Below are 26,335 nucleotides of genomic sequence, written 5' to 3' on the forward strand. Positions count from 1 at the left end.
TTTGAGAGAAAAAAGTGCAAATTTAGGTCAAGCATGACACCCAGCTGGCAAAGTCCAGCAGAAAACTGGAAACAAACTGAATATAGATTTGAGAGTCATTTGGGAAGTGAAGCCACAATACAAATGAAATTGTTAAAGGAGAGAGAAAAAGGAAAACTAAGGACAGAACTTTGTGGAACACTACATTTAGACAACGAAAAGGGGGAAAAACAGAGATAGCAAGAAAGGTGTATTTTCACAAAGTCAAGAGATGAGGGAATTTTAAGGAAAATGGGGCAGGCAATTAACAGCACCAAAAGTCAGGGCAGATTTAAAATGAAGATGTTTTTTTACTCTATTAGATTTGGTGACTTTTAAGAGAGAAGTTTCAGGTGATAACTACAGTTAGCAGGTGATAACCAGAGGAAGTAGCCAATACTCAAAAGACTGTGAAGTAAACAGTGGAAAACAAATTGAGATTGTGGTTTCTTCAAACAGCAGAAAAATATTTAGCAGTTAAAATGAATGAGCTAAATGATTACATAAGGAAACATGATATATCTCAAAAAATACTGAGTAAAAATGCAAATTGCAAAATTACACATACTGTATGATTACACTTATTAAACTTACCAATAATAATGTCATTTAATGTTTATGAGTACATGTGTGTTATTTATACAAATAAATATAAACACATGAAATTATGGATAGTATTGATACTTACATCTGGGAAAGAAGGAAGAAAGGATGGGGAAGATTTAGCAGTATCTGTGTATTATTTCTTAAAAAAAATCAGAAGCAAAATAAAAAAAGAGATGAAGAAAGAAAATGTAACCTGTTCTTTAAATATGTTAAATGGTGAAAGAAAAGCAGAAAGTAGATAGTAGCTTGAGAGAAAACATATGGAAATGTATATATTTGTCTCTTCAAGATGCCAGGAGACTAGAGAATATTTGTATGATGGAATAACATATTTTTGTCAGTAAAGACAGACATTGAAACAATATGAAGAAGAAAGCAAGATATCAGAATCGAGGAAAGGAATGAATGAAAGATGTTATGTGTAAGGGTTAGGCTTAGAGAGGAGAGCAATGCTTTCTAGTATGACCTCATTTGCCCTTACTTTCTTCTAAATATTTTATACTCCAGCCAATATGGGCTCCTCACTGCACCTCTAAGCCTACTTTTCTCACTTCTTTGCCTTCTTATGCCCATCTTTTGATATTCTACTCCAAGGTCAACTAGGTCAACTATTCCATTAATCCTAATTATCTTGTCATATTCCGCACTTTTATAACACTTTACATATTTCTTCTGGCTCATGCCATAGTTGATTACTGTTTATTTTTTCTAACTCTGTACATGTCTTACCTCCATGAATTTGTCAGAGTTCTTATGTACAAGCAACAAGAAGCACTTTACCTAACTTGGGTGGAAAATGAATTTATTGAAGAATATCAGATGGCTCATAGGATCAACAGGAAATTTGAGAGCCCACCTCCAAAAGGGGCCATGGACCTAGGGAAGCTAGCCAAATGCAATCACGTCCAAGGTTGAAAGATGAAAGCAATCTGGGTACAAGTCTGCAAGTGGCACCACAGCCCCTGGATTCTCAACTCCACTGTATCTTTTTGAGTAGTTTTTCAGCTCTTCGATTTTTACATCACTTCCTCAGTATTCTAGTCTCAGGACCAGAGCACTGACCACATCCTTGATCTCCAGCAGCCTAGGAGTGGGAGGGAAGAGGACTTCTTCATCTCTACTAATTGAAGGCAAAATGCAAATTCCCGTCAGGATTCATATAGTGGGGGATTTTTTTCCCAAAATAAACCATTAATTGATTAATTAATTGGCTGTTTAGAATTTAGGCACTAAAGCCTCATATTTGATTGGGTCTTTTTCATTTTGTGATTTCATAACATACTGTAAGTGCTGAATATAAATTTACAGAGTGAATGAAGTAACTAATGTAGAAGGCATATATTTAGCTTATGTCAAATTCCAAAGAAAAAATTTATTCTATGACCTTAAGGAAATTATGACCTCCTTAGCTTCAGTTTCTTAAATGAAGAAGAGAAGATAATAATTCCTACCTTGAAGAGTTTTTGTAAGGGCCAGAAATAACTTAAGTTACTTACTTAATATGGTGCCTGGCACATAGAAAGCACCCAATAAAACAGTAGTTACTATTTTCACTTTCCCCATTAAAGATGAAGAAGAAAATGTTAGTGATATTATCTTTCCTGTATGCTAGACCATGAACCAGAGAGGTATTTCCCTGCAGTATTGAGGTTAATTGCAAGGAGAAGGGAGCCAGACTTTCCGGATTCAAATCATAGCTATGCCATAAATCAACAAACTAGGGGGTGACTTTGGGCAACTTACTTAACTCTGCTATACCTCCATTTAATCATCTATAAAATGGAGATGATGAAGCTGATGTTAAAGATAATTATGATATGATAATGTTGATGATGATGGTGGTGAATATGATTATGCTAATAGAATCTCCCTCATGGTTATTGTGAACATTTAGTTAATAAACATAAACTACTTTTAACAGTGTTGGTGCATACTAATGAATTTATATGTATTTTAGACTGTATGTTAGCTATTGTTATTAGTACCAGGGTTTTTTTTTAATTGTAGAGTTTTTCCTCCCTTGGTGGGCCCAGTCCTTATGAAATGCCACAAATTTGCCACTTGACCGCCCTTATGATAGTTAAGGATAGACTCTGTGATCATGCAATAGCTCAAATTAATTACACTTGCCCAGATAAGGGAGTACTCCAAAGCTTGTCCATATTAGCACAGTGATCAAACCAAAGAATATTTATATTCTCTAGTTCATTCAACAATGAATTAAACTATTAAGTACTTACTATATGTGCCAGACTTTTGGGACACAGCAATGAACAAAAGCAGCAATGTCTTTGTTCTCATGGAGCTTCCACTTCTCATACACTGTTGAATCAACAAATTATATGCTAAATTTTGATGTAAACATTTCAGACTGTGCTCCTAATAAACACATGACTCAGATATAAAATAAATACAATAAAAATTCCCATAGTTTTGGAACTGACTACATTTCCTTAAGCTAAATTACCTTTAAGCTCTTTCTGATGCTAAGATGCACTGATCCCACTAAGCCCACTAACAGAGAGCAGTGATGTGCCTGCTCAGTGATTATGAACTAAGATTTTTTTAGTATTTCTTTGCCACATGGCACTCTGCTAACTGTTTTACATATATTTGTCTAATTCTCATAATGAGCCTACAAGCTAATTTCTATTTTGACCCCCATTTTATACATGAGGAAACAGAGGCAAATGTCATCTTGGGAATAAGTGGCAGAGCTTGATGATGAACAGGAGGTGCTCCCAACTACCATACAACTTGAACACCCGTAGCAGGATTTAAAGAATGGCCACAAAGCTCCATGTGCTTGCTCATCCGTGATATTCCCCACTCCCTATGACTCTTGGTTAGATAAATCATTCCCTTGGCCCTTACATGATCCTCCACTGAATTTATGAGAGGCCCAAAGACTCTTGTTTTATTAAGTTCATGTTCTTGACATACACCAGAACTATTAGCTCCCATCCCCACCCCACAGCTACCACTGCATATATACAGCCTCACCAGTATAATCACTCTAAAAGACAAACCCCCAAAAGGAAGCTATAGTTATAAGTGATACCCACCTTCCCTAAAAGACCATCTGGACGAATTTTACCATGGCTTACATCCCTATCTACCTCAGTCATCAACAAAAACTCAATTCCCCAGAATCATTCATCAACAGCCTCTCTTTTCCATGTATCTTTGAATCTAACCCAATCCTCATCCCACCCAACTCCATACTCTTTTTTTTTTTTGCGGTATGCGGGCCTCTCACTATTGTGGCCTCTCCCGTTGCAGAGCACAGGCTCCGGATGCACAGGCTCAGCGGCCATGGCTCACGGGCCCAGCCGCTCTGCGGCATGTGGAATCTTCCCGGACCCGGGCACGAACCCGTGTCCCCTGCATCGGCAGGTGGACTCTCAACCACTGCACCACCAGGGAAGCCCCTCCATACTCTTTTAATGTGCCCTCCAAAAGTCGTGTCCTGCCATCAACAAAACCTCCTACATTCTGAATGCAAATTTCTAAGCATTCCATTTATCATCTCTCTTTAACCAAAAGCTGGCTTTCCCATGAGGGCTCTACCTCCCGTTTCCCTCTCAAGTGGTGGATGTCTGCTTCCCACATGCCACAAAACACAGAGCCTGAAAGTGAAGAAGATATTCCCTTTGCTCTTTCTACTTACAGAAAATTTCCACTCTCTTTCCCTCAAAAACTCCAACTCTTTTCAGCTCAGGCCATCAAACATGTAACATCATCTTGAAGTTGTCTACCAGAGTTCTGTTTATTCTTCCTATTTCATTGATTCATTTATATAAAAGTGTGACTGGAATAGATTTGAGAGAAAAACGGAAGAGATTAATTGAAAACAGTAGATATAAACAACTGTTATAAGGAATTTTGTTCAAAGAGTGAGTAGAGAAATGAGGAGGTACCTAGAAAGGGCTAAGAAGTTAAGAGATTTCCTTTGTTGTTACATTGTTTTATTTTGATTTTCATGATGGGAAAAATAATAGCATGTTTATATCCCGGTAAGAATTTTTCTGTAGAAAAGGGAGGCAGAAGATGGAGGGGAAACTTTCTAGAGCCATATCCTTAAGTAGATGAAAGAGGAGGATTATACTGATATGCTAGACGTAAGTGATAGAACTGGCATTAGAAGCTGGCTCACTGTCTTCCTCTACTCTTAGCATCAATCTTAGTTATTTTAAGCATCCATATAGATTTGAAAATTTGAAATCCTGGCCCTCCTATCCTTTAGGCAATTATCTTGTTTTTCTTGTCTTCTCTCTACCTCAGCCACCATTCCTCATAGTCCTATCCTACAAATTCTACATTATAATTACTTCTTTGCCTACAAAGCTCCTCCTCCCTCTATCGTACTCTCTTAGCAAAACTCCAAACCTGGTTAAATCCATTACACAAATGGATTTTGTTTAAAAAATTACAAACATAAAGTCACAGTGAATGGCTTCACATAAATAAATGACCACAAATATCAAGTAGACCCTCAGGAAGCTGGGCATTCTGATTACATATTTCCCTAGTTAACTCATGTTCCCATTCTCTCAGAGTATTTCATGCCTTTTCCTTAACTTTCAATTCCTCTTCCATCTACTCACTCTTAGCTGATGATTCTATCTCTAACATTAATGAGCTTTAATATTAATGAACTTTAATTTTAAGAAACTACCAACTTTCCTGCAAATATTTCAATATACATTTGACCTATCTCCTGATAAAATGAATGAAATGTCCCTGCTTCTGGCTAAGTCTAACTTCTCCATACTGTGCCTAGGTCTCATTCCCATTTACCTCCTTCCCTCCTACACTATCTATCCCTCTCTACTGGACCATTTCCATTTGCATACAATCATGTTGTAATCTTTCTCTCTCTCTCTCTCTCTACATATATATATATATAATATATATATATATATACATAAAACATATTATAATTTATATATTATGTATTTGTATATATACTATATATTTTACATAGTGTTGTATATATTATTTATATATAAATATATGTATATTATATACATATTATATATTAAATACTTATTAAATAAATTAAGTATTTATTGAAGGCCAATTGATACCTCTTTTATTAAGGTCACCAACAACCTCTGTGTCGCCAAGCCAATAGTCGATGAATGATCATTATCTTTCATCACTTCTTTATAGAACTTTATAGAACTCAACACAGGTGATCACATCTCACTTCTTGGAACACTTTTTTCAGTTGATTTTCTTGATATTACTAAACCACTGACAGTCTATTCTCTTTCTGGTTTGTACTCTAAATGTTAGCATATCCCAAGACTTTAACCGTCTCTTTCACTCTATTTATAATACCTCCTTAATTTTCTCATCTAATCTCATGACTCTCAAATTTATATCTTCAGTCTCAACCTCTTTTTTGAAATCCATATTTTTTCATCAACTGCCTACTCAATATTGCCATTGGAAATCTCTTAGTTTCTTAAGTGTAACATGACTAAAGTAGAACTCCTATTTCATCTCCCTGATTTGTTCGTACTATCGTTTCTCAGTTCAGTAAATGACAGCATCATTAGTCCAGTTGCATGAAACAAAAACCTATATGTCATCCTTGAAAATTTGCTTTTCTAATTTTTCTTGTCCAGTTCTTCCTTCAAAGTATAGTCTGAACCTAATCATATCTTGCCACCTCATGGCTACCACTGGATTCCAGGTCACCTTCATCTCCCTTTTAAACTACTGCAATAGCCTCATAACTTACCTCATAGCTTCCACTCTTTCCCCTACACAGTAGCCAGAGGGAACTTATAAAACCTCCATCATATTACATTTTATTACTAACCATCTAAACTCTTCTCTCAGCAATCCAATATACTCAAAACCAAATTAGAACTCCCAATTCTTGCCTTCATCATCCAGTTCTTGCTATTTTTCCAGTCTCCTTTCCTGTTATGTTCCTTATTGCACACAATTTATCTACAGTGTCCTTCTTACACTTCCTTGAATACATCAAGGCTTATTCCTACCTCAGCACATTAACGCTTGCTGTTCTCTTTGTCTGGAACAAAGCTTTGATCTTCTAATAACTTGTTCCATCATTTTATTCATGCCTGTATTCAAAGATAATGAACTTTCCCTGACCAACCTATCTTTGATATCTCCCCTTTCATTTATAATTCCTTTACACTACTCTATTTTTCTTAATTTACAACTACTAGAAACTACATTAAATAATTTCTTAATTTGGGGTTTTTTCCCTGTCTCTATCACTAGTATATTAGACCCACCAAGGCAAGAATTCAGTGCCTAAAACAACTTCTAGTGCTTATAGGCATTCAATAATGATTACGTTAAATCAGTGAGTAGATGAATGACTTCAATTTTTTTTGTGTGTGTGTGGCCTCTCCTGTTGTGGAGCACATGCTCCGGACGCGCAGGCTCAGCAGCCATAGCTCACGGGCCTAGCCACTCTGTGGCATGTGGGATCTTCCCGGACTGGGGCACGAACCCGTGTCCACTGCATTGGCAGGTGGACTCTCAACCACTGCTCCACCAGGGAAGCCCTCAATTTTTTGTTTTAATGTTTTTTATCCGGACATTTCAGATTCACGGTTTTATTCCCCCATTAGAGTTAAGCTATATCTTCATCTATTTTTCATTTTATATGGCAGATGTGGACATAGTTTTAAAGTATTTTGTATATAACTCCAATGATTTCTGATTTAAAAACTTAAAGGTCAGAAACAAACAATAGATCAAAAGTAGCTAGTATGTAAGTTGAAGCATCTAAGTAAATGTTTTCGTTTTAACACAGTCCTTGCAAAGCACAAAATTAGCTTGGCTATTGATTTTTACAGAATACCATTTAGAATCGTTGCTAAGGGTTAAATATAATTTACATGAATTCAGCAAGAGAGAACAAACTTGAATGATCTGATGTCACCAGTCAACAGACTTTCAAGAATATCTATTATTATATGCTAAGAATTTGTGCTGGGCATTTGTATTTTGTGTGGAATATAGAAACAGTGAAATAAAGTTCCTTACAAGAAAAGTTTATAATTTAGTTGCTGCTACAAAACACATGTACATGAACAATCTTTAGAAACATGTCCAAGCCACATACAAATGAGAACACACTTGAACTAGCAATGTATGTTAGGATAGGAAAGGGATAAAACCAGCAAATTATTTTTAAAGGGGGCCAATTTAATCATAGAGATGGATAATTTTTCAAGGTGTCAAATGAACACAGCAGAGAAGTGAATGAAGCATGAATAGTGTGATTTTTCCAGAAGAGAGAATGGTAAAGTAGTGTGGAAATGAATAATCTGATCGTGTAACTTAAGAAGAATTCAGAAATTGTGCTGGTTAGATGGGGAATAGGAATCTTGGCAAGGCCTTGATACAGGAAAAAGAGTTGAGATTTAAGCCAATTTTTACTCAATTTTCAAGATCAGCAAGAAGATCCCAAAGTCTGATGTAGTAAATCAAGTCTGAATATCTACGGAGAGTCTCTATGGTTATAAGGATTCCCAGTGGGTAGAGATCTAGTTTCCATAACGGTAAACTAAATAACTTAGACCCTCCCATTGATGGCAACTAGAATAGCTGGACTAAAAAAATTTTTTTTAATTTGAAAAGAAAAATATGCTTGAAGGAATAGAAATCTAACTCAGTAGTGGAAAATTCCAGGGCCAGGATCCCAGAGAGGGCAGAGGCGTGGAGATGAGCTCAGCATTAAGGGTGGGTTCATCCCCAAAGATAGCTGCTGCTCCTGGAGAGGGCCACTGAGAGATGGAGGGACACTTTTCCTCTCTCACATACACTAAGATGTGTAAAGTGCACTAATCCTAAACTCAATGATTTGTACAAATATATACACCTATGTAACAACCACTCAGATTAAGACACAGTATTTCCTCACCCCATAAACTTTCTCTCATACCTCTTCTTCCTCGTGTAACCGCTACTGCATCTTCTATCACAATCACTTCGTTTTGCTTGTTCTTGAACTTCATACAAATGAAATCTTTTTCTTCAATTTTATTTATTTATTTTTTTATACAGCAGGTTCTTATTAGTTATCTATTTTATACATATTAGTGTATATATGTCAATCCCAACCTCCCAATTCATCCCACCACCACCACCATCACCACCACCCCCGCCGCTTCCCCCCCTTGGTGTCCATACATTTGTTCTCTACATCTGGGTCTCTATTTCTGCCTTGCAAACCGGTTCACCTGTACCATTTTTCTAGATACCACATGTATACCTCAAATGAAATCTTTACAGAGGTAATCAGGTCAAAATGAGGTCATTAGGGTGGCGCCTAATCTAATCTCAGTAGTGTCTTCATCCAATTTTTTTTACTTTGTTTCAGCAGCCCTAGGAAACTAATATAATATATAACAAAGACTTGAAGGCATTAGAAAGCATCCAAAGCAGGGAAAAATTTAGGGGTTCCTATCCGTAAAAGAAGAGAGGCACATCAGGTAAGTTCCACAATTATCTGACTCTTTGCCTGAAAGCAATTTTCAGTTTGATGCCACAGTATAGGTAATAGAGCTCAAGCAGGAAACAGGATTCTTAGCAAATTAATGAAACACACAAGAGATGGAATTTAGGAGTGAAAAAGTGACTGTAAATTGAGGGAAAATCCAGAGAAGAGGGAACTGAACAGGAGGGAGCCCCCACCCCCAAGTGCACACAAATAGCCATCAAGCGCTAGCTGACTGCAAGACAGCACATACGCTCCAGAATTAAGCAACACCTGGGAAGCTAAAGAATTGAGCAAAGATTTCAATAGGTGCCTAATGCTTGTGAGATAAATTTTGGAATACAAATCTCACCAATTTAAAGCGGCTTGGTAAACAATTGAGGTTTTCACTAAAATATCACAAGAGCCACCCCCTAATACTAGAGACTATACTAAATTAGATCTGTCCTTGCAAAGTCTGAAATCAACCTCTACAGGTCACTGTAATCCATTGCTACTCTAGGTGCTCCCCTCTACCCACCCCCCCAAAATCACATTTCTTTATAGGAAAATAACTTCTAAAGCTTCTAAAATTTGTCATTCACAATGTCTAGAATGCAATCAAAATTTGTGAGACATGTTAATAATATGATTGATTGAAAATCACTGAAACAACAAAGAGGAAATTAGACCTACAGATGGTTCACAAACTTAAATCAGTGAAAAAGACTTTAACATAACTCTCATTAATTTGTTAAAGGAAATATAGGGAAATAGCTACATTGGAAGAAAATATGGAAATTTTCAATAGAGAATTGAGATCTATTTTTTAAAATTCAATGGACATTCTAGAAATGAAAAATATACTTAAATGAATAACTCATTTAATGAATATAACAGTAGGTTGGACACAGCAGTAGACAGAAACTAAGAACTGAAAACCAGGTCAATAGAAAATCCAAACTGAAACACACAGATTAAAAAAAAAGAACAAAAACAACAGAACAATGGGGCATATGGGACATGATAAAATATTCTATCATGTATATAATCAGAGTCACAAGAGTAAACAGATAGAATATAAAGCACAAGAACTATTTGAAGAGATAATGGCCAGGAATTTCCCCAAACTGATTAAAGACTGATTTAGGAAGCTTGATGAACCTCAAACAGGGATTACTAGGAAAAAGAGTTCTCTGCAAGCCTTGCTGATTGAGTCATTTAAAAATTACATGTTAAGAGCTTACTCTGAGCCAAGCACCAAGGATATGTCGCTGAATGGGTAGTGTCTCTATCCTCAAAGGGCTTGCAGGCTAACAAGTAAGACAGACAAACATTAAATACTCCCATATTCAGTTACTGATTTACTGTATGAAGTGAAGAAGAATGAGGAAACAGATAACTTCAATCTGAAATGAGGAACTGAAGACTGTTATAGCAGTTCTGGAATGAGTTATACAAATACAGAGAAAGGGACAGATATGAGAAGCACTAAGATGTATGTGAAAACAATCTGTTCAGATAAACGTAAATGGACAGTTAAACAATGGTTAAATAAACATTCATGATAGGGCTACACAACCATTTCTTTCTTCCTTCTACCACTAAAATATTATATTTCATAGCAGACATTTTTCTTAAAAATTTTGGCAACTGACTCAAATCCATAATCCTCTTGCCTAAATCAACCACTTTCAACCTTGTAGAAATATGCTTTATACCCTGAAAGTTTTAACACATCCTTGAATGATGAATATTAATAGAATCAAAACAAATATTTTTACTATAATTTGTAAAGTACATAATAAAATATTACTAAAACAACATAATTTTGTTGGATAATAACTATAAATATTTTATCTACCACATTAATGACAAGCCAACTACTTATCTACCAAGCTACTGAGTTATATAGACTCAAATTCTTTGACCTAGGAGAGAAAAGGAGGAAAAGGAGGGGTGAATGAGTCACCTTTCATGCCAAGAATGAATTATACTGCTCTCCCCCTAAAAAAGGCACCAAGTTTGAGTTATTTTTTCAATTACCATCTCCCAGATATTTCTATCACCTTTTAAAATAAAGTTTTCCCATCTCTTCCAGCAATAGGAAATCTGCATTGAAATCTCAGGAAATAAAGAATAGCTTAAGAAAACAAAATCACCAATAATTCCATATCCAAAGACAATTGCTGTTAGCCTTTGTGTATTTTCTACTACTCTTTAATGAATATGCTACTCTTTAATGAATATATTAATCACACTAACTCATTAGACAATGATTGGCCTACTTCTTTTCTGCTTTACATGAATTTTACATTTAAAAAAGCATTTTCCAATACTGTAAATCTCATTTTAATGAATTATACTGTATTATGTAGACACACCATAATTTATTTACCAATTTTCTAGTATTGTTCCCAATTTTTCACTATTGCATTATTTGGAACTGGAGTTCAGTAAAATTATCCACTTGGCATCCATAAATTTAATAGTTCGTGTTATCCTTTCTACTACTCCTGAAAATAAATTGAGTTGTTTCTGCCTTGAGCTTTGTGCTTAAACAATCTACTTTTTAAAAGCTGATTCTCATTTCTAAAGTCTTTATAATTTCTTCTTTTTAACACAGAAGTTAACATATAGACACACTGTTTTGCAATTTTTTTTCCACTTAACAACATACACCTGTTGGAATATTTCCATTTCAGCGTATCAGTACATAGAAAGTCCTTTCTCCCTTTTTCTTCACAAATGCAGATTACTGCATTGTATCCTGCAATAAGGAGCCTAACAAAACTTCATATTAATGTGCAGAAATATCTCTATAGGAAAGATCTCCATAAATATGATTGCTCAGTAAAAGTATAACTACACTTGCAACTTGTATTCATATCTTCTTGTATTTGTGTTAAAACACACACACACACACACCTGGGAATATACACAAAAAAATATTAATGCAAGTGATGATTAACTCATCTGGAGAGAGGGCATGGGTTTAAGTAATGGGAAAAAGCATGGGATTAAAATTTTGCATATTTCATATTTTATAATTTATATTTTTATTGTGCTCCTTGTTTGTCAACTATTCAAAAAGCAAATTTTAAATGCTTGCCTGCCAAAATCACCCAATAGCCTCAACTCTTTATTCTAGCAGGATAGAGATTTAAGGACTGTTAGAACACCCAAACTGGTACACTGTGCACTAATTCACTGGGTTTTGTAACATGCAGACATGTAAAAAGGCATCACCAGTTCAGACAGGATGTGGAAATGGCTAGACTGAACTAGAGAAGGGTCTGGAACACGAATTCCAAACCTTAGCCCACAAACAGCCAACTAGATATTCACAAGTCCCCTCTTGTTACAACATAATTCTAAAAAGAAATCACCATTGAGAGCATTTTTCTATAGTACCTATCACGGTGAGAGTGCTCTACAATCTGAGAACTTGGTCCCAAGTACAGGATATAACCGGTTTAAAACAGCTCATTTTACAGTTTTGGACACTCCAGGCAGAGCATCAGGTATTTCCCACAGTGAAGTCAGTGATCTTTCTAGGAAGAATGTCCCCTACACAGTGATTCCTCTCTATTAATATTAGGGTTTTTTGGCCTAAATTAAAAACATGAGGGAGTGTGGAGATAATTTTGCATGCCCTAGGATGAAGCTTTTCTCTCCATCTCCCTATTACCCTTTTGCCCAGCTCAGACATAGAAAGAATTAGAGGAAACACCTGAGAAAACCATCATTTAACTCTGCAGTATCACAATCTAATGACTTTTAAATCTGCTTCTTTTTTCTTTCCCTTGGTTTTTCCTAGTTTTGAACCATTTGGCCACATATTAGACCCATCAGGGGTAGAAGAAAGCTGCACATTGACTTAAGAAAAGTACCTGGGGGGGGCGGGTACAGAACAACTCATTACAGTGATATAAAATATGTAAAAAAAACCTTGCTATTAGAATTGAAAAGTAAATTTGCCCAAATTCAGTACATGTATATTTAAACAGATAAGTAACTGCTATCAAAGCCAAGGGTCCTGAATGTTTTAGAAAGGCTCCCAGGATTCTGAGAAGGAAAGATTTCGGTATGTATTCCAAAGCACTTTCTCACCAAAAGAGCACTCACAGGAGGAGCCTTAAAGGCGAAGCCAACGTCCTGCTGCTACACAACTTTTAGAAACATGGAGACCCTACACTGAAAAAAGGGATTCATGCTACTTTAGGAAAAGTAAACAGCAATTTGGCAGTTCAATAAAGTCGATTTCAAGAAGCTGAGCAGTTCTGTGTCATGAAATGTTCTTTTCCCTGCTGTACATCAAGGTAATTAGCACCAGTGCTGCAACAGAATTGGTCAAATGTAGCCCCACCCTAATGTTTTCTCATACACCCTTAGTGGCATTCAGGTAAGTGTTTTGTTGTTTGTTTGTTTGCTTTTTTGCTGTACGCGGGCCTCTCACTGTTGTGGCCTCTCCCATTGCGGAGCACAGGCTCCGGACGCACAGGCTCAGCGACCATGGCTCACGGGCCCAGCCGCTCTGCGGCATGTGGGATCTTCCCGGACCGGGGCACGAACCCGTGTACCCTGCATCGGCAGGCGGACTCTCAACCACTTCGCCACCAGGGAAGCCCACAGGTAAGTGTTTTTAACAACTGCATCTCTGGTGGAAAAAATGTGTGTATACCTACATACACAGGTTTTAAAAATAAATTTTACCAATATAAAGACTGTGTAGCACACAAATTACCAATAATAATAAAATGATATAATGAATTCATATATCAGAATGTCACTCACTTATCAGTGACACGTATGAGCAACTTTTTTGCCGAACTGGATAACAGTTTTCTGTACTACAAGAATATTTCTTCTATTTTGGTGCTACTCAAAATGTAATGAACACATACAAGGCATTTAAATTTAATTTGCATTGTTAACATTTTGTCCATCACTTTCATGAGCTTGTACAAACAACAAAACAATAATTCAGTCTCCTATTATTAGCATTTGGTGATTTCCGTGGTGTAAACACACCCACTATGGCTAATTTAACGGTACCAATGTGACATCAATGAACAGGGAGTTGGGAAGAAATGCCCAGTAACACACCACTGCACAGTAATTCCACTGTATGACACAGTAGATATAAAGAATCTCAAGAGCATAGATAATAGTAAAATGCAGTAAATTAATTAGGAAATGATGTTTTTATATATTTATTAACTTTTATTTTAATATTTGGTTAATGTAAGCCTGCATATTTTCATTTCTAATAATGGCCTATTGAACAACCAGCTTGCAAAATTACTGAAAATTTAACAATTGGTTCTCACAAGCTAGTAAAAGCTGACTCTAGCCTATCTTTGGATGTTCCTACAGGCTATTTCCAACAAACAAGGTTTATTTCTAAAATGTTTGTCCTGATTTGCTTCCTTGGACCCCCTAACCTCTTTTACCTTCATATAATATTATTGATAATTATGGAAATAGGCCCTAAATAAAACTCTGCATTTGTAATAATAATTCTAAACAACAATGATAACAACTATGATGGCATTTTGGTAAACAAAACATTTAAACTTGAAGTCCATTTATTTGTAAAAGAATAAAAGTGAAGGCAGAAGTTTGTGGCGATTCCAAAGGTGACTTCCGAGCCTATCCCAAAGCTTTTGAAGTTGTTGTCACTGCTCCTTTATTAAATCTAATTTACACTGGAGGAATGGATATGGGATAGGAAAAGGGGAAGCTGTAGGTCAGAAGATATAGGCAAGTCATCTTCTCAATTTGGAGAAGTACACTTAATATTTGTTCAGTTGTCTATATCTCCTCTAAGACTATCCATATCCATGAGGTCTTCCTTTACTGTTACACTCCCTTAAACGAAAATACTCTCCTATTAATCTCTTATATACATATTGACAAATGATTTTTCATATTTATGCTTATTGACCACCCTAGAGTAAATAGAACCATTTTCTGTACATGGGTAAGATTTTAGAATTCTTTCCTAATAGATTTCTTTAACACTAATGCCCAGTCAAATCAGAAGACAAATAATATGAAACAGGCTTTAATGCTTATCTAAGTTGAGTCCTTAATCATAAAGCTTTAGCTCAGCATGAGCTTTTAGTTTACAATGAGGAGGAAGGAAGGTTTTAGTTTTTGCAGCATATATATTTCTAGTACTCCTTTCTGATTTTATGGGCAATTCTGTCTTCATACTTCCTTAATCTTGAAGCTCTTTCAAAGGCAACATACTGTGCCAAATGTACAGTGATTATGTAATGTGGACAAAAATCCAGTGGGAAATGTGCAGAGCAGATCAAAATCATTCCACTTAAGACCTTTTACAGTCATTTGATCTAATGATGTTCACTAGGGTTTGACGTACTAAAAGGCAGCCACTGTGCGAACATAAGGTTTGCATCAACATAAGACTTTTCAGTGAAACTGGGATCAGTGTGGCATTTTGAAGACTGCTTTACATACAAAATAATAATATCTTTACAAAACAAATCCCATGGCATACTTTCTGAATCACTGAGTTATATGGTACTTCCTATGAAAAATCTCTTTCTCTTGTCAAATAGACATCAAAGTAGTATCTTATATGAATGTGAAGCAAAATAGAGAAATCCATTGATTACCCACATTGAAATTATGGCTCACCTGAATTTTTGGAGAAAGAGTAAGTTTTCATGTAGTTTGCTACTTCCATTTACACTTACAGACACGGATCAAATTATTACATGTGCTTTCATGTTTGAGCTAGAAACTATTTTCTCATTTATTTTAATTTTCTATTCTTCAGTTACTTTTTCCAAAGTTCACCAATATTGTATATTTCAGAATTTAAAAATACATGCCTGACTTCTACTTTCAATTCAGACATGTAAAGAGCTTGGGAGTCATTACTCATGTCCTTACAATAAAAAAGGCTGAATTCACTGAAAAGCAGTGATTTCATGGACCGCAGAGAACTGAGGTAACAGGGCAAAGTGCCACCCAGAAATCTGGAAAGGCAAATCCACAGTCACAGTCCAGATCTGCTTGCCTGGAGCAGAAGCCACCGAAGCCATAAACTGGTAGGAACACTTATAGGGTGATTTTGCCAAAACTGCTGGAGGTTGAGTAGACTAGTGTGAAAATGTCTTGGGGGGACCCCACACATTTTACCTCAAGGAACCCCACCAGATTCTCACAGTGAAGATCTAAGAAGGCTCCCTCAGGGCTCTGGCAAGAGCAGGGAAGAATAATCTTTGTGAAACACAACCAGATTCTTCTCCATAAGAAAGACCTAAAATTTAGGGGTAAAGACTTTACCTGAGGCTCATCTTAGCTGAGAGAAGGAGATACCTCCATCTCCAGCACTCTCCAGCCTTCCTACTCTACCTAGGGAAGGGGAAAAAAAAAAAATAAGAAACAGGAGTCAGAGATTCAAAGAAACAGAATAGGAATCCTGCAGCCAGAGAAGGGGATTAGAGACAAGGGGGAGAAATCTATACCCCTGGAGAAATACTTGTAAAGGTCATAGCCCTAAAACATAGATCAACTAAAAGACTAAGATTGACTTATAAAAGAATTAGAATTCTTCCCCTCCTCCGTGCCTTACCACATTGTTGACTGAAAAAAAAAAATGTACAACCTAAAAGTTGAGAGTTACTTTTTATTTGGTGGACATTCTGAGGACTTCAAGCCCAGGACACAGCGTTTCAGATAACACTGAGAAAGTGTTCTGAAGAGGCAACAGAGGAAACCGGGATATATAGGAATTTTTGCAACAAAAGACCAGGTAGTCGGAACATCAAAAGATTACTGTTAATAAAAGAAAACCAGATATTTCATGTTAAAGAATTTAGCACTTTTCTATGTATGGGAAGATGCAAGAGTCTAGGCTCACTGAAATCATTCCTTTGATATGCACCTCAGCTACCTGGGGCCACCATCCTGTGCTTTCTCATCCTGACTCTCCTCAGGGTGCACCTTCAGGAGTGGCTGCAGCAGTTGACTGCTAGATGGTCGGTATCCTGTTTCTGTCCTGAGTTCCCTCAGGGCTCACCATCAGGGTCCTAAGGGAACTCAGGATAGAATGTAGTAATGTGTAATGTGGTGGCTTGATGGCTACAACATCCTTTGTTTACCGATATGGACGGCAATATTTTAGTTCACAGTGGCAACAGGGCTCCAGTATAACAACAGAGGATTATAGCTGAAAGAGCTACAAAATGCTGACTCTCTCTGAGGAGTGCTTAGAGAAGCCCAAAGTCAACAGGGGAGATAAAACAAGAACACAAGAGGAATATGAAGCTGCTTATACCTACAGCTACAGCAAATATAAAAACAGACCAACTCTTAGCCAGATTAGCATAAATCATCATATGATGATGAGGCCTATTTACCTCAGTCCCTATTACCAGTATATCATGTCTGATATTCAACAAAAGGATACCAGTTATGCTAAAAGACAAGACAACACAGAGTCCAAAGAGACAAAGTAAGCATCAGTACCAGACAGATATGACACACATTAGAATTATTAGACAGGGAATTTAAAATAAGCATGATAAATATGTTAGGGCTTTGACTTAAAAAAAAAAGGTAGACAACATACAAGAATAGATGGGCACTATAAACAGAAAAATAAAAATCAGAAAGAAATATCAGAAATAAAAAACTGCAACAGAAATGAAGAATGCCTTTGGTAAGCTCAACCACAGGTTGTGCATGGCAGAGGAAAGAATCAATAAGCTTGAAGATAGGTCAATAGGAACTTCCCAAGCTGAAATGAAAAAGTAAAAAGAGCAAAAAAAAAAAAAAAAATACAAACTATCCAGGAATTGTGGGACACTTTCAAAAAGCATAATATATATGTAATTTGAATACCAAAAGGATAAGACAGAATGAAGCAAAATAAATATCTGAAGTAATAATGGCCAAGAATGTTCCAATATCAATGACAGGCACCAAAACACAGACCTAGGAATCTCCAATGAACACGAATCAGGATAAGTACCAAAAAATCTACATCTGACCATGTTATATTCAGACTACAGAAACCAAACGCAAAGAGAAAAGTCTTAAAAGAGGAAAATATATACCTAACCAAGAGGGAAAAGGATTAGAACTATGCTGGACTTCTCACAGAAACCATGAAAGCGAGGAAAGAGTATATAGGAACCCTATACTATCTTTGTATTTTTTCTGTTAATCTAAAATTGTCCTAAAACAAAGTTGTTGTTTTTTTTTAAATATAAAGAACTAGGCTTCTGACGCTGACTTTGCTCAGAGGATATTTCCCTCTTCTCAGGATGGGTTTGATAATCCTCAGGGTGGTCAAACATTTTGGTGTTCTTTGTAATCAGGGAAGGACAATGAAAGTACTGAAAAATCCTAACTACGCTCCATCCACTGAAAGGAGCTACTTTGCATATCTATTTCCACACTATTTCAAGAGGCGATATGACATAGAGGTTAAAAATAGGGAAACTGGAATCAGATTGTCAGGCTTCAAATACTAGCTCCACCACTTTCCAGCCATGTCAACTTGCCCAAGTTAATTAACTTCTCTGTGCCCCAGGTTCCTCATCTGTAAAAGGGGGATAATTGTAGTAACTACCTTATAGAGCTATGATAAGGATAAAATGTTTATATACATAAAATGCAGAGAATGGTACTCAATCAATGCTTTATTTATTTAAATTGAGGATTGAAGGCTTTATTTCTTTAACATTCCTAGTCTAATATATTGGATGTATTAAGTGTATACAGGCATATATAGTTTTACTTCACTATGCCTTATTGTGCTTCACAGCTACTGCATTTATTACAAATTGAAGTTTTGTGACAACCCTGCATTGAGCAAGTCTATAGGCACCATTTTTCCAACAGCATTTGCTCACTCCCTGTCTCTGTCACATTTTGGTAATTCTCACAGTATTTCAAACTTTTCCATTATTATTATATTTGCTATGGTGTGATCATTGATGTTAATATTATAATTGTGTTGGGGTGCTATGAGTCACTCCCACATAAGAAGGTGAACTTAATAAATGTTCTGTGTGTTCTGACTGCTCCACCAACTAGCCATTACCTGTCTCTCTCCCTCTCCTCAGGCCTCCCTATTCTCTGAGATACAACATTATTAAAATAAGGCCAATTACTAACCCACAATGGCCTCTAAATGTTCAACTGAAAGAAAGATTTGCACATCTCTCACTTTAAATCAAGAGTTAAAAATGATTAAGCTTAGTGAGGAAGGCATGTCAAAAGCTGAGGTGGTATGAAAGCTAGCCCTCTTGTACCAAACAGTAAGCCAAGTTGTGAATGCAAACGGAGAGTTCTTGAAGGAAATTGAAAGGGCTACTCCAGAGAATATACACATGATAAGAAACTGAAACAGCCTTATTGCTGACATAGAGATAGTTTTAGTGGTCTGCGTAGGAGAATAAATCAACATACCCTTAAGCCAAAGCCCAATCCAGAGCAAGGCCCTAACTTTCTTCAATTCTATGAAGGCTAAGAGAGGTGAGAAAGCTGCAGAAGAAAGGTTTGAAGCTAGGAGAGGTTGGTTCATGAGGTGAAGGAAAGAAGTCATCTCCATAACATAGAAGTGTAAGATGAAGCAGCAAGTGTTAATGTAGAAGTTGCAGCAAGTTATCCAGCTAAAAAGCATTAAACTAGAGATTTTCAGTGTAGACAAAACAGCCTTCTATTGGAAGAAGATGCCATCTAGGACTTTCATAGCTAGAGAAGAGAAGTCAATGTCTGGCTTCAAAGGACAGGCTGACTCTCATTAGGGGTTAATGCAGCTGATGACTTCAAATTGAAGCCAGTGCCCATTTACCATTCCAAAAGCACTAGGACCCTTTAGAATTATGCAACATCTACCCTGCCTATGCCCTATAAATGGAGAAACAGAGCCTGAATGACAGCACATCTGTTGAGAACATGGTTCACTGAGTATTTTAAGACTACCATAGAGACCTACTCCTCAGAAAAAAGATTTCTTTCAAAATGTTACTGCTCACTGAGAATGCACCTGGTTACCCAAGAGCTCTGAAGGAGATATACAGCAAGATTAATGTTGTTTACAGGCCTGCTAACACATTTATTCTGTAGCCCTTGGCTTAAGGAGTAATTTCAAATTTTAAGTCTTATTATTTAATAAATACATTTAATAAGGCTATTAACTGCCATAGAGAGTGATTCCTCTGATAGAGCTGAGCAAAGTGAATTGAAAACCTTCTAGAAAGGATTCACCATCCTAGATGCCATTAAGAATATTCATGATTCATGGGAAGAGGTCAAAATATCAATATTATCAGGAATTTGGAAGCACCCTCACGGATGACTTTGAGGGGTTCAAGACTTTAGTGGAGGAAATTATTACCGATGTGACAGAAATAGCAAGAGAATTAGAATTAGAAGTGGAGTCTAAAGATGTGACTGAACTGCAGCAACCTCATGATCAAACGAACAGATGAGAAGTTGCTTCTATGGATAAACAAAGAGTGATTTCTTGAGATGCAATCTACTCTTGTGAAAATGTTGTGAAGGTTGCTGAAATGACAAAAAGGATTTAGAATATTACATAAACTTAGTTGATAAAGCAGTGTCATGATTTGAGAGGGTTGATTCCAAATTTGAAAGAAGTTCTACTGTGGGTAAAATGCGACCAAATAGCACTGCATTCTACAGAGAAATCTTTTGTGAAAGGAAGAGTCAATTGATGTGGCAAACTTCACTGTTGTCTTATTTTAAGAAACTGCCACAGCCACACATGAAAAGATGCTCAACATCATTAATTATCAGTGACATGCAAATCAAAACTACACTGAGGTATCATCTCAGACAGGTCAGAATGGCCATCATTAAAAAATCTACAAACAATAAGTGCTGGAGAGGGTGTGGAGAAAAGGGAACCCTCCTGCACTGTTGGTGGGAATGTAAATTAATACAGCCAGTATGGAGAACAGTATGGAGGTTCCTTAAAAAACTAAAAATAGAATTACCATATGACCCAGCAATCCCACTCCTGGGCATATATCTGCAGAAAACCATAGTTCGAAAAGATACATGCACCCCAATGTTCATTACATCATTATTTACAACAGCCAGGACGTGGAAGCAACCTAAATGTCCACTAACGAAGGAATGGATAAAGAAGATGTACATATATACAATGGAATGTTATTCAGCCATAAAAAAAAGAACGAAATAATGCCATTTGCAGTAACATGGATGGACCTAGAGATTGTCATACCGTGTGAAGTAAGTCAGACAGAGAAAGACAAATATCATACGATATCACTTATATGTGGAATCTAAAAAAATGGTACAAATGAGCCTATTTACAAAACAGAAATAGAGTTACAGATGTAGAAAACAAGCTTACAGTTATCAAGGGGAGAAGGGGGAGAGGGATAAATTAGGAGATTGGGATTGACATACACACACTACTATACATAAAATAGATAACTAATAAGAACCTACTGTATAGCACAGGGAACTCTACTCAGTACTCTGTAATGACCTATATGGGAATAGAAGCTAAAAAAGAGTGGATATATGTATATGTATAACTGATTCACTTTGCTATACAGCAGAAACTAACACAACATTGTACATTAACTATACTCCAATAAAAATTAATTTAAAAAAAACCCACAGAGCTAGCTCAGTAAGACAGGTTAACAGGCTTGCTTAAGCCTAATGACTGCCATGTCACACCTTTTAGTCTAAATCAGTGGTTCTAAAGCCTGGCTGCACATTAGAGTCACTGCACAAGTGAAAGTAAAACAGAACTACATATGCCTAGCCCCTCCTCCAGAAATTTGGATTAATTCATCTGGAGTGGGGCTCAGAGCATGGTATCTGCTAACAAGTTCCCTTGATGATGCTAATGTCCACCAAAGTTGAGAACCTCTAGTCTAAGTATATAGATTTCAGATCTAATAAACAGGTTTTATTATTTAAAAAAAAAATGGCCACAGCCACCCCAACCTTCAACAACCATCACCCTGATCAGTCAGCAGCCATCAACACTGAGGCAAGACCCTCCACCAGCAAAAAGATTACCACTTGCTGAAGGCTCAGATGATGGTTACCATTTTTTAGCAATAAAGTATTTCTAATTAAGGTATATACATTGCTTTTTTAGACATAATACTATTGAACATTTAATAGACTACAGTATAGTGTAAACATAACTTTCATATTCATTGAGAAACCAAAAAATTTGTGTGACTCGCTATATTGTGATATTCACTTTATTGCTGTGGTCTGAAGCCAAACCCTTAATATCTCTGAGGTATGCCTGTATACTTTGGAAAAAGTATCATATCTAAATCTAGCTCATTACTCTGAATAATTCCACATTTTACATTAAATCTTCAGTATATTTGCATTTAAAAATGGCACTGGACATAAGTTCAGCAAGGTTGCAGGATATAAGATCAATATACAAAGTCAATTGTACAATAGTAATGAACAATTTAAAATGAAATGGAGAAAATAATTCCATTTATGATAGCATAAAAAGAGCAAGATACTTAAGAATAAATTTAATCAAAGAAGTGCTAGGCTTGTACACTGAAAACTACAAAACATTGTTCAAAGAAATGAAAGGTCTAATTAAATGGAAAAACATCATGTGTTCATAGATTGGAAGATGTAATATTATCAAATATTTGGGGCAATACTACCCAAATTGATCTACAGTTTCAACAAAAACCCTATCAAGGGCTTCCCTGGTGGCACAGTGGTTGAAAGTCTGCCTGCCGATGCAGGGGACGTGGGTTCGTGCCCCGGTCCGGGAAGATCCCACATGCCGCAGAGTAGCTGGGCCCGTGAGCCATGGCCACTGAGCCTGTGTGTCCGGAGCCTGTGCTCTGCAACGGGAGAGGCCACAACAGTGAGAGGCCCGCGTACACCCCCCTCCAAAAAAAAAAAATAATAATAAAAAGAAAAACCCCATCAAAATACCAACAACCATTTTTACAGAAATAGACAAGCTGACCCTAAAATTCATATAGAACTGCAAGGACCCCAAGTAACTCAAACAATTTTTAAAAAGTTGGAGGAGTCATAGTTTTTTATTTCAAAACCTATCATAAAGCTACAGAAATCATGCCAATGTGGTATTCATATAAGGATAGACATATGGATCAATAGAATAGAATTGAGAGTCCAAAAATAAACCCATACATCTATGGTCATTTGATTTTTGGCAAAGGTTGCAAAACCATTCAATGGAGAAACAACAGTCTTTTCAAAAAGTCCTGCTGGGACATTTGGATATTTACACGCAAAATAATGAATTCTCACCATTACTTCACAGCACATACAAAAATGAACTCAAAATGAATCAAAGATCTAAATGTAAGAGCTAAAACAATAAAACTCTTAGAAGAAAATCTAGCTGTTAGTCTTCATGACCTTACATTAGGCAATAATTTCTTAAATATGACACCAAAGGAAAAAAATAGATAAATGAGACTTCATCAAAATGAAAATTTTAGTGTGTCTAAGGACACTACCAAGGAATTAAAAAACCCACAGAATGGGATAAAATATTTGCAATCAATAATAAGAAGACAATTCTTACAGTTAAATAATAACAAGACAAATAACTTAAAGAATAGTCAAAGAATTTGAACAGACATTTCTCCCAAGAAGTTATACAAATGGCTAAGTACATGAAAAGATGATATTAGTTATTAGGCAAACACAAATCAAAACTACACGGAGATACCACTTCACACTCACTAAGATGGCTATAATTAAAAAACTGAAAAATAACAAATGGTGGCAAGGATGTGGAGAAACTGTAATCCTTATGCATTGCTAGTGGAATGTTAAATGGTTCAGCCACTATAGAAAATAGTTTGCAATTTCTCAGAAAGTTAAGTGTAGAGCTATTGTATAATCTAGCAATTCCACTCCTAGGTATATACCAAAGAGAATTAAAAACACATGTTCATAGAAAAACTTATACATGAATGTTTATAGCAGCATTATTCATAATAGCCAAAAGTGGAAACAACCTAAATACCCATCAGCCAATAAACAGATAAACAAAATGTGATCTGTCCATTCAATGGAATATCATTAGGCCACAAAAAGGAAGGAAGTACTGATACATGCTACAATATGGATGAAACTTGAAACACTGTGCATAATGGAAAAAAAAATCAGACAAAAAAGTCATATATCATATGATTCCATTTATATCCAGAATTGAGATAGAAAGCAGCTGAGTGGTTGCCAGGAATGGGGGTAGGGAGAGATGAAGAGATACAAGATTTTTTTTAAGGCGATGAGAATATTCTGAAATTAGATGATGACTGTTGCACAACCCTGTGAATATCCTAAAAATCACTAATTTGTGCACTTTAAAATGGTAAATTTTATGGTTGTGTGAATTATCTCTCTCTCTCCTGTACCAGTCAAGGACATGGAAGAAAGTAGGTGACATATTCAGATGGTTTAATGAAAGAGGATTTCATAAAAGGACTATTTATAAATACAGCAATAGGGTTAAGGGGGAGTTAAGGGTTAAGTAAAGGAGTCTGAAGGGTACTGGAGTTAGCAACAGTGGAGCAGCATTATCACTCCTAGGACTTAAAGGGGTAACAAAGAGAAAATTTTCCAAAACTTGGAAAGAGTCATAGCTAAAGCAGAGGGCCACACAGTAGATCCTGGGCCTTCAGTAGAGATTCATTACCCTTGCCAAACAGTCCTGGAAGGTAAGGAGCCTAGGTAATGAATATCCCATCTGCTTTCTCCTCCCTTCCACTGATCTGCTACAGTGCCTCTCCAACTGACCAAACTCAGTAGAAGCCAGAAGGTAAGGAAGCACATCCAACTCAATAGAAGTCAGTGCTCTGGAGCACAGAGCTGGAGGGAGGGCAATTTCAGTACAGCCAGAGGGGCAAAGAGAAGACAGAGCAGGATCATTCTGACTACCGTCTGGAGAATGAGACAGCAGAAGACAGGCGAGCTAGCGTAGGACAGAGAGAGCAGAAAGGTATGCCAGAATTCCAGGATAATGAGGGGGATGACTTGCACTGCCATGATAGTAACGGACATGAAAGATAAAGAAAAGCCTCAGATGTCTACCTTGACCTTTAAAGCAGTACCAAGGGACAAAACGTGTGGTAAAACACAGACCAGAAATTCAAACCACCTAATTTTCCAATGTTTAGACCAGTAGCTAAGTCCCACCAAGTTGACTGGAAGCCAAAGCAAAAATATCTTGTGGGAAGATGAGGCCCCACAGAACTGCTGTATTAATCAGCTCCCCAACCCTGGTTCCCTTTTTCACTAGGACTACAGTCTTGAGGCTGAGCCTAGAAGAGCAAGTGACTATCTGAGGACGTTTTCTCTCATAGATTTTGGAAGAGAAAGGAGCCTTCCAATAATTTAGTCTATTCTCAATTTATAAAGGAGAAAGTTGAGGCCCAGTGAATTAACTTGTCTAACCCATCAAAGCTGCTCAGTGAGCAAATGGCACCAGAATCTAGGCGGGCCTACAGCTAGGCTGAAGTGCTTTCAGTCATATTTCCTTAATTGCGAGGTTTCCATCTAAAATGCCTTATCTTTCAGCAATCTTCTAATTATAAAGGCAATCCCAACCATGACAGTCTTCTTTTGGTCTTTAATCCTGCTATGTTGGAAGAGGAAAAGAGAGCACACTGTTTAAAGTTAGATTAACAGTGAAAGGATTTCCAAAATAATAATAGTAGCATAACTTAGTGGTTAAGAACAATGTTTTTAGGTGTCATTTTCAGGAGCAATATATTTGTTTTGCACCCGATTATGATTCAGCATGTCAGACTGTATTACTCATGTAGTTTTACCTTCAGATATCACAATTATAGCTCAAAAGAGTAAGTAGAGACTTCTGGAGGGAAAAGGCAGCTTGCGGAGCACAGGCTCCAGACACACAGGCTCAGTGGCCATGGCTCACGGGCCCAGCTACTCTGCGGCATGTGGGATCTTCCCGGACCGGGGCACGAACCCACGTCCCCTGCATCGGCAGGCAGACTTTCAACCACTGCGCCACCAGGGAAGCCCTTGATAGGGTTTTTGTTGAAACTGTAGATCAATTTGGGTAGTATTGCCCCAAATATTTGATAATATTACATCTTCCAATCTATGAACACATGATGTTTTTCCATTTAATTAGACCTTTCATTTCTTTGAACAATGTTTTGTAGTTTTCAGTGTACAAGCCTA

Source organism: Phocoena sinus, chromosome 3, assembly GCF_008692025.1.
Source record: "Phocoena sinus isolate mPhoSin1 chromosome 3, mPhoSin1.pri, whole genome shotgun sequence".
Lineage (NCBI taxonomy): Eukaryota > Metazoa > Chordata > Mammalia > Artiodactyla > Phocoenidae > Phocoena > Phocoena sinus.